This window comes from Gorilla gorilla, chromosome 5 (genome assembly GCF_029281585.2).
Source record: "Gorilla gorilla gorilla isolate KB3781 chromosome 5, NHGRI_mGorGor1-v2.1_pri, whole genome shotgun sequence".
NCBI lineage: Eukaryota > Metazoa > Chordata > Mammalia > Primates > Hominidae > Gorilla > Gorilla gorilla.
In genome coordinates this window covers 130948977-130962088 of record NC_073229.2, presented here as the reverse complement: position 1 = coordinate 130962088, position 13112 = coordinate 130948977, and the positions used below count along the sequence as shown (strand labels likewise).

The 13112-nt window shown below is 44.5% G+C and overlaps 1 long non-coding RNA gene across 1 annotated transcript in view; it reads left to right on the top strand.

The window, feature by feature from the left end:
- Nucleotides 1–979: 979 nt before the first annotated feature.
- The window catches only part of LOC109027387 (uncharacterized), a 43180-nt gene continuing 31047 nt past the window's right edge, over nucleotides 980–13112 (top strand). The window contains exon 1 of the long non-coding RNA XR_002006580.3: nucleotides 980–1213. This is a non-coding gene — a long non-coding RNA (uncharacterized lncRNA). The remainder of the gene's footprint in view (nucleotides 1214–13112) is intronic.

Sequence of the window (13112 nt, the reverse complement as noted above, 5' to 3'; positions counted from 1 at the left end):
CCATAAGGCAGGTATTATTATACTATCTCTATTTTGTGGATGACAAAATTGAGGTTCAGAAAAGAGAAGCAATTGGTGTAGGGGGTTGAAAATTGAAACACAGTGTATCTGACTCCAATGCCTGTGTGTCCAAGCCCTGTGATAGGGAGAGATGTAGGTGTTCCACAGTACCTGGCAAGGCAACAACTGGCGATGGTAAAGGGCCAGTATGGAGTGGGGTTGGGTGAGGGTAAGGGAGTTAGGGAGGGAAAGAAGCCCTCTCCCTTGAAAAGTTCCCCAGGGCTGGGCTGCCGTGCAAAGCCACTCACCAGGAAGTATGGGACCAACGGAGGCCAGAGGCAATACTCTCCTGGCTGCCCCACAGGCTTAGAGCTGGGAGGCAGGTGCTGCGTCCCAGCAGGAAAAGCAGCCTCTAGAAGAGAGAGAAGTAGCCCTGGCACCTGGGGGAGCCATACCTGGGATGGACAAAGGTAGGCATGGCTGCTGAGCCTGCACTGAGTAGATGGTCCTGGATGCTCCGGCAGGTGTGGTGCGGCTTGGTTTCCAGCAATCTTGCTGGTGGGTGTTCAGCCAGTGACTGTATGTGTATATCTTTGTCATTGTTGTTATCAGTATTATGGTGATGAATTTCTCTGACTTTTATGCATTTAGGCTAAAGGAACCTGGAAAAACACATGAATCAAAATAAAAGTTGATTCACCTTTCCAGGGCAGAGTTACAAGTGTCAAAACTCTCAGGCGAGATCTGCCAGTGACGTTCTGACCGCATGCCTCTCTGCAAGGAAAGTGGTATGTGTTGTTTTTTCCAGCAGTGGAAATACAAATGATTAACTCTGGAAACCACGGCTGTTTCACTGATAACTAATTTGTTTGCTGATAAATGATTACCCAGGAGCCAGAATAGAGACCCAAAAGTCAAACTGCAAAAATTATTAAGTTCTCTCTGTATGCAGAATATTGTGCAACGTGGTTATGGGTACTACAGTGGATGTGAGTGTGTAGACCTTGTACAATAGAGCTTATAGGCTAATGAGAAGACAGGAAGAAACAACAGGAACACATATAGCTGGAATGCAGATGGGATCTGTGCTACTTACGCTAGCCATGGGATGATTAGAACAAGATAAGAGACATGAGGAAGACTTCTTCAAGGAGGTGCTCAAGCCACGTTTTGGAAAAGATAACTCAAGGTCTGGCAGGGAGAAAGGAGCAAGGTAACCAGGGGAAGTCTTGGAGGAGAGCAAGATGATGCTGAAACTGCCCTCACTGTTGGTTTTAATGTTGTTCTTGTCTTACTGGTCAATTCAGAGCATTCACGGTGCAAGAGACATAGGGACATTTGATTTAAGAAATAGAGCAGAATCTCCTAAAATTAAATCAGAATTTTTGATGGAGTAGAGGTCAGAGCTATGTTTTGGAAGTGTTTGGGAAATTGTTAGTTTTGTTCCCAGGATCTGATGCTTTTGTGGTTGAATATTCCATGTGAATGTTTTCTCTGCCCATGCAAATAGTAGGTCTCCCAGACAAATATCTCAGTGGTGCCAGCACTTCATTTTCCAAATGTAGGAGGACCTTTCTAATACTTCCTTTGTGGGGAACATGAAACTGTTGGAGGCTTGTAATCATATCTATATTTTAAAGAAAGATTTTTTTTTATCAACAGGCTATATGGAAATATATTCAAAACTGTTAGTATTATGGTTGGATATTAATTTTGAAGTATTATATAGTTTTTTTCCTCCTGTATTTCTTTCTTAACCCTCTCACCTACTTCTCTTCTTGTTTTTACTTTATTTTTATTTATTTATTTATTTATTTTGAGGCAGAGTCTCACTCTGTTGCCCAGGCTGGAGTGCAGTGGCAAGGTCTCCACTCACTGCAACCTCCATCTCCCAGGTTCAAGTGATTCTCTTGCCTCAGCCTCCCAAGTATCTGGGATTACAGGCATGTGCCACCACACCGAGCTAATGTTTGTATTTTTAGTAGAGACAGGGTTTTGCCATGTTCTCCAGGCTGGTCTCGAATCCCTGACCTTAGGTGATCCCCCCGCCTCGGCCTCCCAAAGTACTTCTTGCTTTTTTGAGCAAGGTTACTCTGTCCTCACTGTCTTAGTGAAGGGATGGTCAACAGGGGACAGAGATATAGAAGCCCATTTTCCTGGCTTTTGAGTTTTTAAAGCCCTTGTGTGTAAAGGAAGGACTCTGACTTATACAAGAGATTTAGGAGAATATGTGGTGCTCCACTTGAAGCTCCCTGTCTCCAGTATCTGGGGACTTGGTGTGGGGGAGGTGGGTCACAGAGAAAGTAAGAGCTGTATATTCATTAGGGAATTCTTGAATGTGGTATTGTGTGTCCTGGGTGAATGGGAATGGAACCCACTGATTAGCTTGTCGACATTTCTGTAGGCTAAGATTTGTACCTGCAACTGTCTAGTGCTAAATGGTAAATATTTTTCTTCCAGTTGATTTGCCTGGGGTTCTCATTAACTTTCTAGAAGATTTTGGATAGAACTCTTGGATATTTGATGTCACAAATTTTAGTTTTGATCTTGCCTCTTGGGCTCAATGTTGCATTCCTGTAACTCTCCAAATTACCGAAAAACGATTATTGGAATAACCCAAGTTTACATGAAAAGTAAACACAGCAAAGAGTTGGAAAAACAGCATGTGATGGGTCATGGCCAGATTTGCCCATGGAAAGCCCCTAAGTGGATGTAAGTAGAAAATTCTTAGGTCCTGTAACATAAGTGCAGATAAAGGGAAGTTGCTTAATATGGAGCACCAGCACAGAAAAGAAGAATGATTTTACGTAAACATTGTGCAGTAAGTCTCTTAGAACCCCAAACCTGGGGCATAGGCCTGGGGGATGTGGTTTATTGGGTTAAAGAAGGATTGTCTGAAACGGTGATATACATCATCCTAGGGGCTGGCATGCCCTTTCTGGAGGGGAGAGGAGCCTTTGTTCTGGGCTTCTGGAGTCTTGTAGATTCCTCATCCTGAGAGCTGCTGCCCACAGCCACCACCCCACGTACGTGTATCCAGTTTAGAAACAAAAGGGGGACTCTGGCAGGCTGGCTGCTATGCTGTATTTGTGGTCATTATTACTATTATTATTATTATTATTATTATTTGAGATGGAGTTTCCCTTTTGTTGGCCCAGGCTAGAGTGCAATGGTGCGATCTCAGTTCATCGCAACCGCTGCCTCCCGGGTTCAAGCAATTCATCTGCCTCAGCCTCCTGAGTACCTGGGATTACAGGCATGCGCTACCACGCCCCGCCAATTTTGTATTTTCAGTAGAGACGAGGTTTCTCCATGTTGGTCAGGCTGGTCTCGAACTCCCAATCTCAAGTGGTCTGCCCACCTCAGCCTCCCAAAGTGCTGGGATTATAGGCATGAGCCACTGCACCCGGCCTTGTGGTCATTATTTTTAAACACTGTAGTATAAGTAATGGAATATGTGTGTAAACCAATTAATCCTAATCTGCTTTTACTCTTTAGGGTTGATTAATTAGTGGATAACACAAAAAAAGTGAACTCTAGTCTGTGTCAACAACTGAGTTTCCTTTATTTGCACACAAAAGTGTTAAAAGTAATTGTTGATTTGGCAAACCAGCAGATTTTTTTTTGTTTGGTCAGGGGTAATCTGATGGGACTAATTGTCTCGTGTGAATAAGGGATAAAAATGATCAAGCCCAATAATTATGCCATCTGTGTAGGGCTGGGAGTCTAGAGCCCACTGGTGTGACATCTCCAAGGATAAGACCACTCTCCCCTTGCCCCCCACCATCTAACCATAGGAAACCAGTCTTTGCGTTTGCTTCAAAAACTTGTCTCCAACATTTGCAGGCTGGGGCAAGAGTGCAAATGGAGACCCACATAGCATATGTTTAAACATCTAAAAGCTATAAATCCAGCCAAGAAACCATAATATAGAACATACTCTATCCTCTTGCCTTGAAAAATATATATTCAGAGGGACCTAGAATATCAAGTTTGGATATAGAATTCTTCGACTCAGAGTTCCATCTGCTCGTCCCAGTGTCTCTGTTCTCTGTCTGCTCCCAGCTCCATCCCTCATCCCATACTAAAGACACCCCAGTCTGCATAGCCCATTCTTTATAAATGGCTGCCTGGTGGCCTAGGGATGAGGACAGCCATGAGACAGATGATCCTCAGGACTCAGACCCCCTGAAGAGGCCTGAAGTGAGTTCAGGGCCCTTGGGATCCTGGGCACCAAAGAGTGGTTTAGGTGGGATATGGGATGGGCTTTCCACTGGTGATGAGTCACAGGTGCAGACACATTCCCTGAGCCCTGTGACTCATCACCTATGGAAAGAGGGTGCATAGGAGGGGCAGAAAGAGACCTTTTAAAGGACAGAGCCTAGGACAGCAACTCTCTCTTGCCTGGGTATTTCTGCTGTTTTTTGTTTGGGGGAGCCGGAGGTTGCAAGGAGAGGGAGAGAGAGAGAGAGAGAGAGAGAGAGAGAGAGAGAGAGAGGAGAGAGAGAGAGAGAGAGAGAGAGAGAGAGAGAGAGAGAGAGAGAGAGAGAGAGAGAGAGAGAGAGACCTCTCCTCTTAGCAAGGTTTTAAAAGATTAATATAATCTGGTATCTAACAAAGATCCCTGCACTTGATGAAATGTGGTCTGAGCTGAGACTTGCATTTATTGCAACAGCTCCACTTGGTAGCAAGCTAATCGGGGTGGGGACCTACAGTCTCTACTTGTGTCCAACCACAGGAGGTGACTGATATTTTTTATGGTGAGATCATGGCTTACTGATGCAGAATCAAGCATGCCTCTAGAGTTTTGTTTGCATCTGTTCACCTCCTCACTGGACCTGACACATGCTGAATGATTAGTTGGGTATAGTAAGAGCGTCTGTTTCTCCTTGCACATTTGAAAATGAAGTTCTCAAGTAGGCAGTGTAAAGTCATGAATCTAATTCATAGTTCCTCTCTCTCAGTCCACCATGCACCCTTCAGCAAGCACTCTCTTCCCACTGGTCTTTGAGCCTCATTCAGCCCCAGCTGGTGAGTTGAGGAAATAAGCCTAGGTGAATGTGAGCTCTGATAATCCAAGGGCTTTCAGAAAACCACAACAAGCCAGGAAAACCACCAAGTTTTCCATGGAGGCAGCAGGGAAAGGGAGGAGGATGGGTCTGAGTATGTGCTAGATTCTAGACTCAACTTTGCTGAGGATTTACCAGTGAATTTGTACAAATCTCTTCCATCTTTCTTTCTCAGTTTCTCTGTCTAAAATGATGAGTGTGAATTAAATGGCCTAAAGTCCCTTCTAGTGCCAAAACTCTTGGGTTATTTGGCTCTCATTGGCTACAGTGCCTTCTAATGTAAGCAAATGTAAAATTCCCTCTTCCCTCTTCAGCGCAAATGGACTTCATTCTCAAGGCACAACGGGGAGCCTATATCCTGGAGGGCCCTAAGAAAGGAGCCAAGTCCATTGGCTGTGAGTCGACAGGGACGGGAGTCCTTCTACCAATCTCTGTGTGGCTGGCCCAGACCACCTGCTCAGCCAGGCAGTGCTCCTGTAAACGCAGAATAATTTTCATTCCCCTCACATTAGTTTAAGCGAGGATTCACTTTTGTGTCTGCATGTCAGTTGATACTCAGCGGATAGCGTGGTTTATAGCTGGACTGATATCGTTTAAATCTGGAACTCTTTTCCTCTGGCCTCAATAACCCAAGCGACTTGTATGCCTTTCCTCAGCTCCCTCCCTTTTCAGGAAAAGTGATGAAGAGGTCAAAGAGAACACAGTGAGAGGGAAGTTGCTGGAGCAAGCTTTCCCCAGCTGTAATGTTCTCTCAGACGTCAAGGTTGTCCCCTGTTCTTAGAAGTTGTTCCAGATCTTAGATAGTCACTATGCCCAGAGGTAAATACAGCTGGGGCAGCAGCCAGAGGGAATGATCCTCCAGCTGCCCGCTGCTGTCCTTAAGTGTGGCTGTCATGAGACGCACAAGTTTGCAGGGGAGACTGAGTGCCTAGATTGCGGGAAGAAAGATAAAATTCCTCAGCCTTGTTTACGTCCTAAATTGGTAGTCTGACTTGGTGAGCTATAGATTATAAGGAGGTTGCTTTGCAGACTGTGAGAAGTCACCGAGCAGCTATTCAATGGCAGAGGTGAGCCTGGCATCGTGGTGGCCCCTTCTCATCCAGGGGCTCGTCCCACCTTCCTCTCTTTCTCATGTCCACTTTGGTTCTCCTGCCTGATGCTCTTTCCCTCCCTCGGCCGCCTAGGTCAGCTCAGGCCCCACAAGTGTTTCTCATCATGACACCTCTCTTCCCTGGAACCCACCCCTACGTTCCTGCTTCCTGCCTGTGAGTATGTTAGGGTGCTGTCAGCAGGACTGTGGGGTGGAGATGCCTGACGCCTCTCACCTGAAGATAAGAGGTGAGCAGGCAAAGTGCCTGAGTCTGTCTGTTCTGCTATAGCAAAATACCTGAGACTATATTGGGGTAAATTTTTTTTTTTTTTTTTTTTTTTTTTACTTTTGAATAAAATGTTTGTGTAATATCAAGAAAAGATGGCCCTGCAGTGATTTGTCTTTGGGGGAGGAGGGGAACTGGCAGGGGAGAAAGATTGTGGTTAAGAAGAAAATTATAGTGTTAGATTAACCTTGGATTCCTAGGTAGCCAGGTGTTCAGCCATGCTATGGAGCTGCCCACAACGCCCCTCCTCAGCATGAAGCAGCCAAAAAGATTGATGACCAGATTCCTCATGATGGAGAACTGTATTAATCTGTTTTCTTGCTGCTGATAAAGACATACCTGAGACTGGGAAATTTACAAAAGAAAGAGGTTTAAGAGACTTACAGTTCCACATGACTGGGAGGCTTCACAATCGTGGCAGAAGGCAAGGAGGAGCAAGTCATGTCTTACATGGATGGCAGCAGGCAAAGAGAGAGTTTGTGCAAGGGAACTCCTCTTTATAAAACCATCATATCTCATGAGGCTTATTCACTATCATGAGAACAGCACGGGAAAGACTTGCCCCCATGATTCAGTTACCTTCCACTGGGTCCCTTCCACAACATGTGGGAATTCAAGATGAGATTTGGGTGGGTACACAGCCAAACCATATCATTCTGCACCTGGCCCCTCCCAAATCTCATGTCCTCACATTTCAAAACCAATCATGTCTTTCCAGCAGTCCCCCAGAGTCTTAACTCAGTTCAACATTAACTGAAAAGTCCACAGTCCAAAGTCTTATCCAAGACAATGCAAGTCTCTTCCACTTATGAGCCTGTAAAATCAAAAGCAAGTTAGTTACTTCCTAGACACAATAGGGTAAAGGCATTGCGTAAATAAAGCCACTCCAAATGGGAGAAATTGGCCAAAACAAAGGGGCTACAGGCCCCATACAAGTCTGAAATCCAGCGGGGCAGTTAAAGCTTAAAGTTTCAAAATGATCTCCTTTGACTCCACGTCTCACATCCAGGTCATGCTGATGCAAGTGGTGGGTTCCCATGGTCTTGGGCAGCTCCACCCCTGGGGCTTTGCAGGGTATAGCCTCCCTCCTGGCTGCCTTCATGGGCTGGCATTGGGTGTCTGCAGCTTTTCCAAGCACACGATGCAAACTGTCAGTGCAGCTACCATTCTGGGGTCTGGAGGATGGTGGCCCTCTTCTCACAGCTCCACTAGGCAGTGCCCCAGTAGGGACTCTGTGTGGGGACTCTGACCCCACATTTCCCTTCTATACTGCCCTAGCAGAGGTTCTCCATGAGGGCCCCACCCCTACAGCAAACTACTGCCTGGGAACCCAGACATTTCCATACATTTCCTGAAATCTAGGCAGAAGTTCCCAAACCTCTGTTCTTGACTTCTGTGCACTTGCAGACTCAATACCACATGGAAGTTGCCAAGGCTTGGGGCTTGCACCCTCTGAAGCCATGGCCCGAGCTGTACATTGGCCCCTTTTAGTCATGGCTGGAGCAGCTGGGACACAGGCACCAAGTCCCTAGAATGCACACAGCAGAAGGACCCTGGGCCCAGACCATGAAACCATTTTTTCCTCATAAACCTCCAGGCCTGTGATGGGAGGGGCTGCTGCAAAGGTCTCTAACATGCCCTGGAGACATTTTTCCCATTGCCTCGGGGATTAACATTCGGCTCCTTGTCACTTACGCAAATTTCTGCAGCTGGCTTGAATTTCTTCTCACAAAATGGAATTATCTTTTCTATCGCATTGTTAGGCTGCAAATTTTCCAAACTTTTATGCTGTGCTTCCCTTATAAAACTGAATGCCTTTAATGGTACCCAAGTCACCTCTTGAAAGTTTTGCTGCTTAGAAATTTCTTCCACCAGGTGCTCTAAATCATCTCTCTCAAGTTTAAAGTTCCACAAATCTCTAGGGCAGGGGCAAGATGCCACCAGTCTCTTTGCTAAAACATAGCAAGAGTCACCTTTGCTCCAATTCCCAACAAGTTCCTTATCTCCATCTGAGACCACCTCAGCCTGGATTTCCTGTCCATATCATCAGCATTTTGGAAAAAGCCATCCAACAAGTCTCTAGGGAGTTTCAACCTTTCCTATATTTTCCTGTCTTCTTCTCCATACTGTGCCGACCTCTGTCAAAGTTGCTTCCATATTTTTCCAAAGTTGCTTCTATATTTTTGGGTATCTTTTCAACAGCTCCCCACTCTATTGGTACCAATTTACTGTATTAGTCTGTTCTCACACTGCAGATAAAACATACCTGAGACTGAGCAATTTGCAAAAGAAAGAGGCTTAATGGACTTACAGTTCCACATGGCTGGGGAGGCCTCATGATCATGGCAGAAGGCAAGGAGGAGCAAGTCATGTCTTACATGGATGGCAGCAGGCAAAGAAAGAGAACTTATGCAGGGGAACTCCTCTTTATATACCCATCAGATCTTGTGAGCCTTATTCACTATCATGAGAACAGCATGGGAAAGACTTGCCCCCATGATTCAGTTATATCCCACTGGGTCCCTCCTGCAACATGTGGGAATTCAAGATGAGAGGTGGGGACACAGCCAAACCATATCAAGGACTGATAAGTAGAAAGAGGAGCGGAGGACTAAAACCAGCCCAATTGTCCCATAGAACTGATGTTTTTGGTTTCTTTGAATAAACATAGAAATTGATCCTCCCAGTCTTAAAACTTGAGAAAGTTACATTTGTCTTATATGAGTTTCTTTCTCAGGAAACCAGCCATCAACCCTCCCAGATAGTGGCAAGGAACTAAAACTTAGCAGATCATAGCATCTGGACAGTGAGACACCAGAGCCCCTCACCTATCATGACTGCCTAACTGGCCACCTGCTTCTTGTTGACCAACTCCTCTTCCTTACCCCTCTTGAGCTCCTATTTTCCCATACATGGCTTCATTTCTTCCCTGCTATATAAACTCTTCATTTTAGTCAGTCAGGGAAATGGATTCGAGACTGATCTCCCATCCCCTGGGCTGTAGCACCCAATTAAAGCCTTCTTCCCTGGCAATACTCTTTGTCTCAGCGATTGGCTTTTTGTGTGGCAAGCAGCAGGACCTAGACTGAACCTCTGGCATTTTGGTTACAGACATGGGTATATTATGTGATGCTGAGGTTTAGGGTATGATTGATCCCATCACCCAGGTAGTGAGCATAGTACCCAATGGTTAGTTTTTCAACCCTTGCGGCCTCCCTTCCTTCTCCCACTAGTAGGCCTCGGTGTCTATTGTTGCCATCTTTGTGTCCATGAGTACCCAACGTTTAGCTCCCACTTACAAGTGAGGACATCAGTATTTGGTTTTCTATTCCTGCATTCATTTGCTTAGGATGATGGACTCCAGCTGTATCCGTGTTGCTGTAAAGGACATAATTTCATTCTTTTTTATGGTTGTGCAAATATCACTTACAATTTGTAAATGAAGAAAATGGGCTGGGTGTGGTGGCTCACACCTGTAATTCCAACACTTTGGGAGCCCGAGGCAGGAGGATCGCTTCAGCCCAAAAGTTTGAGACCAGTCTGGGCAACATAGTGACACCCCATCTCTAAAATAAATAAATAAACAAATAATGATTCCATACTCTATCATGACAATTTAACTTAGCTAGGTCATCTTACACTAAACATGGACAATTTTAAGGGTTATCTTGTATAACATACTCACTAGCAGTTGATGCAGGTGGAGAATATTTAGCTGAAAGACTTAAAAATGCTTTATTCTTGGCTACTCAAAATGTGGTTCATGTATCAACAGCATCAGCATCACCTGAGAGTTGTTAAAGTGCAGACTCTCAAATCCTACTCAGACCTGACAAATCAAAATCTGCATCCTAACCAGATTCCCCAGGTGATTTGTAGGCACATTGAAGTTTGAAAAGCAAATTGGCCACCTACCAGAATGACCTGATATACTTTAAAATCTAGTTACCTGGGCTCCATTCCCAAAGTTTGTTTCAACAAGTTTGGAGCAGAGCCCAGTGAACTATGTATTTTTAAAAAATATCCTCCAAAACAGACAAGTTTGGGAACCATCACTCTAGCCCTTCCTCTCTATTCTGCTGATGAAGAAAATGAGGCACAGTGTGGTGAAATGATCTCATCAAATTAACAGCAGGTTAAAATCCAGGCCGGGCACAGTGGAGGATCACTTGAGCCTAGGAGTTTGAGGCCAGCCTGAGAAACATGGCAAGACCCCCACCATCTCTATTAAAAAAAAAAAAAAAAAAAAAAAGCCAGGCATGGTGGTGCACTCCTGTAGTCCCAGCTACTTGGGAGGTTGAGGTGGAAAGATTGCTTGAGCCCAGAACGTTTAGGCTGCACTGAGCCATGTTCGTATCACTGTACTCTAGCCTGGGCAACAGAGCAAGACCATCTCAAAATAAAATAAAATAAAATACTATAAAATACAGATCCCCTGACTACTAGACCAATTTAGCCTGTACACACACACACACACACACACACACACACACACACACACACAACCATCTTATTATATACAGTTGAAAAGACTGTGCTTATGGAATTTGTTCCAAGAAACAGAAGGGATTTTGCTTGACACAAACTGGAGCTTGGCAGCAATATGAAGAAATTTGAGGACTTGAGACTGGTTCTCAAGAAGCGTACATTCAATGGGGCAAAGAAGATACTGGGCAATCCAATAAATAAAAACAAATGAAAGGAACTCATGAATGCCTTTGCCACTCCACACTCATCTGTGTTGGAATTGTTTCCTTCTCTACAATCCCACAGAATTTTGTTTCTGTTTCCCCTGTGGACTACTTCCAGCCTCCATATCAAAATTCTTTATGTGTTGAGCTTTGTGCCTGGCCCATGAGTAACAAAGTACCAAACTCTTTCTTAAAGACCTTTGTCACCAGCCTATCAGTGCTTTGCACATAGTAGGAACTTATCAAGAGCATTTGAGGAGAGGATGGAGTGGTATTCACATAGTCATGTGATCAATTACTTATTGTTCAATATGTATGCTATGGACTAAATGTTTGTGCCCTCCCCCAGAATTTATATGTTGAAGTCCTAATTCCCAATATGATAATATTTGCAGTTGGGGCCTTTGGGAGGCACTTAGGTTTAGATTAGGTCATGAGAGGTGGGGGCCATATGATGGGATTCATGTCCTTATAAGAAGAAGAGACCAGAGCCCCCTCTCTCTGCCATGTAAGGACCCTGCAAGAAGGCAGTTATCTGCACACCAGGAAGAGGGCCCTCACCAGGCAATGAATCTACTGGCATCCCCTTAGGCTTCTCAGCTTCCAGAATGGTGAGAAATAAATGTTTGTTGTTTAAGCCGCTCAGTCAGTGGTATTTTGCTATAGCAGTCCAAACAGACTAAGATAACGTGCATTACACTGAACTAAGTGGTGAGTAGAATACCAAGTTTATAAAAGTCCCACCCTAAGGGTACTTGTGTGTGTGTGTGTGTGTGTGTGTGTGTGTGTGTGTGTTAGAGGCAGGGTCTTGCTATGTTGCCCAGGCTTGTCTCAAATTCCTGGGCTCAAATGATCCACCCGCCTCAATCTCCCAAAGTGCTGAGATTACAGGCATGAGCCACTGCTCCCAGCCCCTAAGGATACTTATAATCTAGTAGGCAGATGATTCATGGTCTCTTAAAAATATATTCAAGATTACAAGACAATATGTAACAAGAGCCATTTGAAGGATATACACACAAGCAACTTTCCCAACCTATAAAACCCTTTTTATTTTTATTATTATTATTTTTTGAGACAGAGTCTCGCTCTGTCCCCCAGGCTGGAGTGCAATGGCATGATCTCAGCTCACTGCAACCTCTGCCTCCCAGGTTCAAGTAATTCTCCAGCCTCAGCCTCCTGAGTAGCTGGGATTACAGGTACCCACTACCACATCTGGCTAATTTTTGTATTTTTAATAGGGACGGGGTTTCACCATGTTGGTCAGGCTGGTCTCGAACTCCTGACTTCAGGTGATCCACCCACCTGAGCCTCCCAAAGTACTGGGATTACAGGTGTGAAACACTGCACCTGGCTCAAAACCCTTTTTATAACAAATAATTTCAAATGTTCTGTTAGTTTTTCTGAACTGGAATTCATGAATAGTATAGTTAACTTTCATATGAATGATATAACTCACTCAAAATCAGTGTAATAAATTCCTTAATTCTGATATAAAGAAGAAATAAAATAAAAGCAATTTATAACAAAAAAAGTCTGAGGTTGGGAGTTCGAGACCAGCCTGACCAACATGGAGAAACCCCATCTCTACTAAAAATACAAAATTAGCCAGGCGTGGTGGCACATCCCTGTAATCCCAGCTACTCAGGAGGCTGAGGCAGGAGAATCGCTTGAACCCAGGAGGCAGAGGTTGCAGTGAGCCGAGATCGCGCCGTTGTGTTCCAGTCTGGGCAACAAGAGCAAGACTCTGTCTCAAAAAAAAACAAAAAAAAGTGTTTCAACATATAAATGTTCAGGCACATTTACACCAAAAACCACAATGAAGTAGTCAGATACAAAACTGCTATGACTGGGATAGCTACAAATGCAAACTAATAGAGATATATTGTCCCGGAGATTGCACTGGGAGCAGCGTGACTGTGGATAATGTGTGTTTCCAAAGCAGTGACTAAAGGTAAGGTTCTGAACGAAGCAAA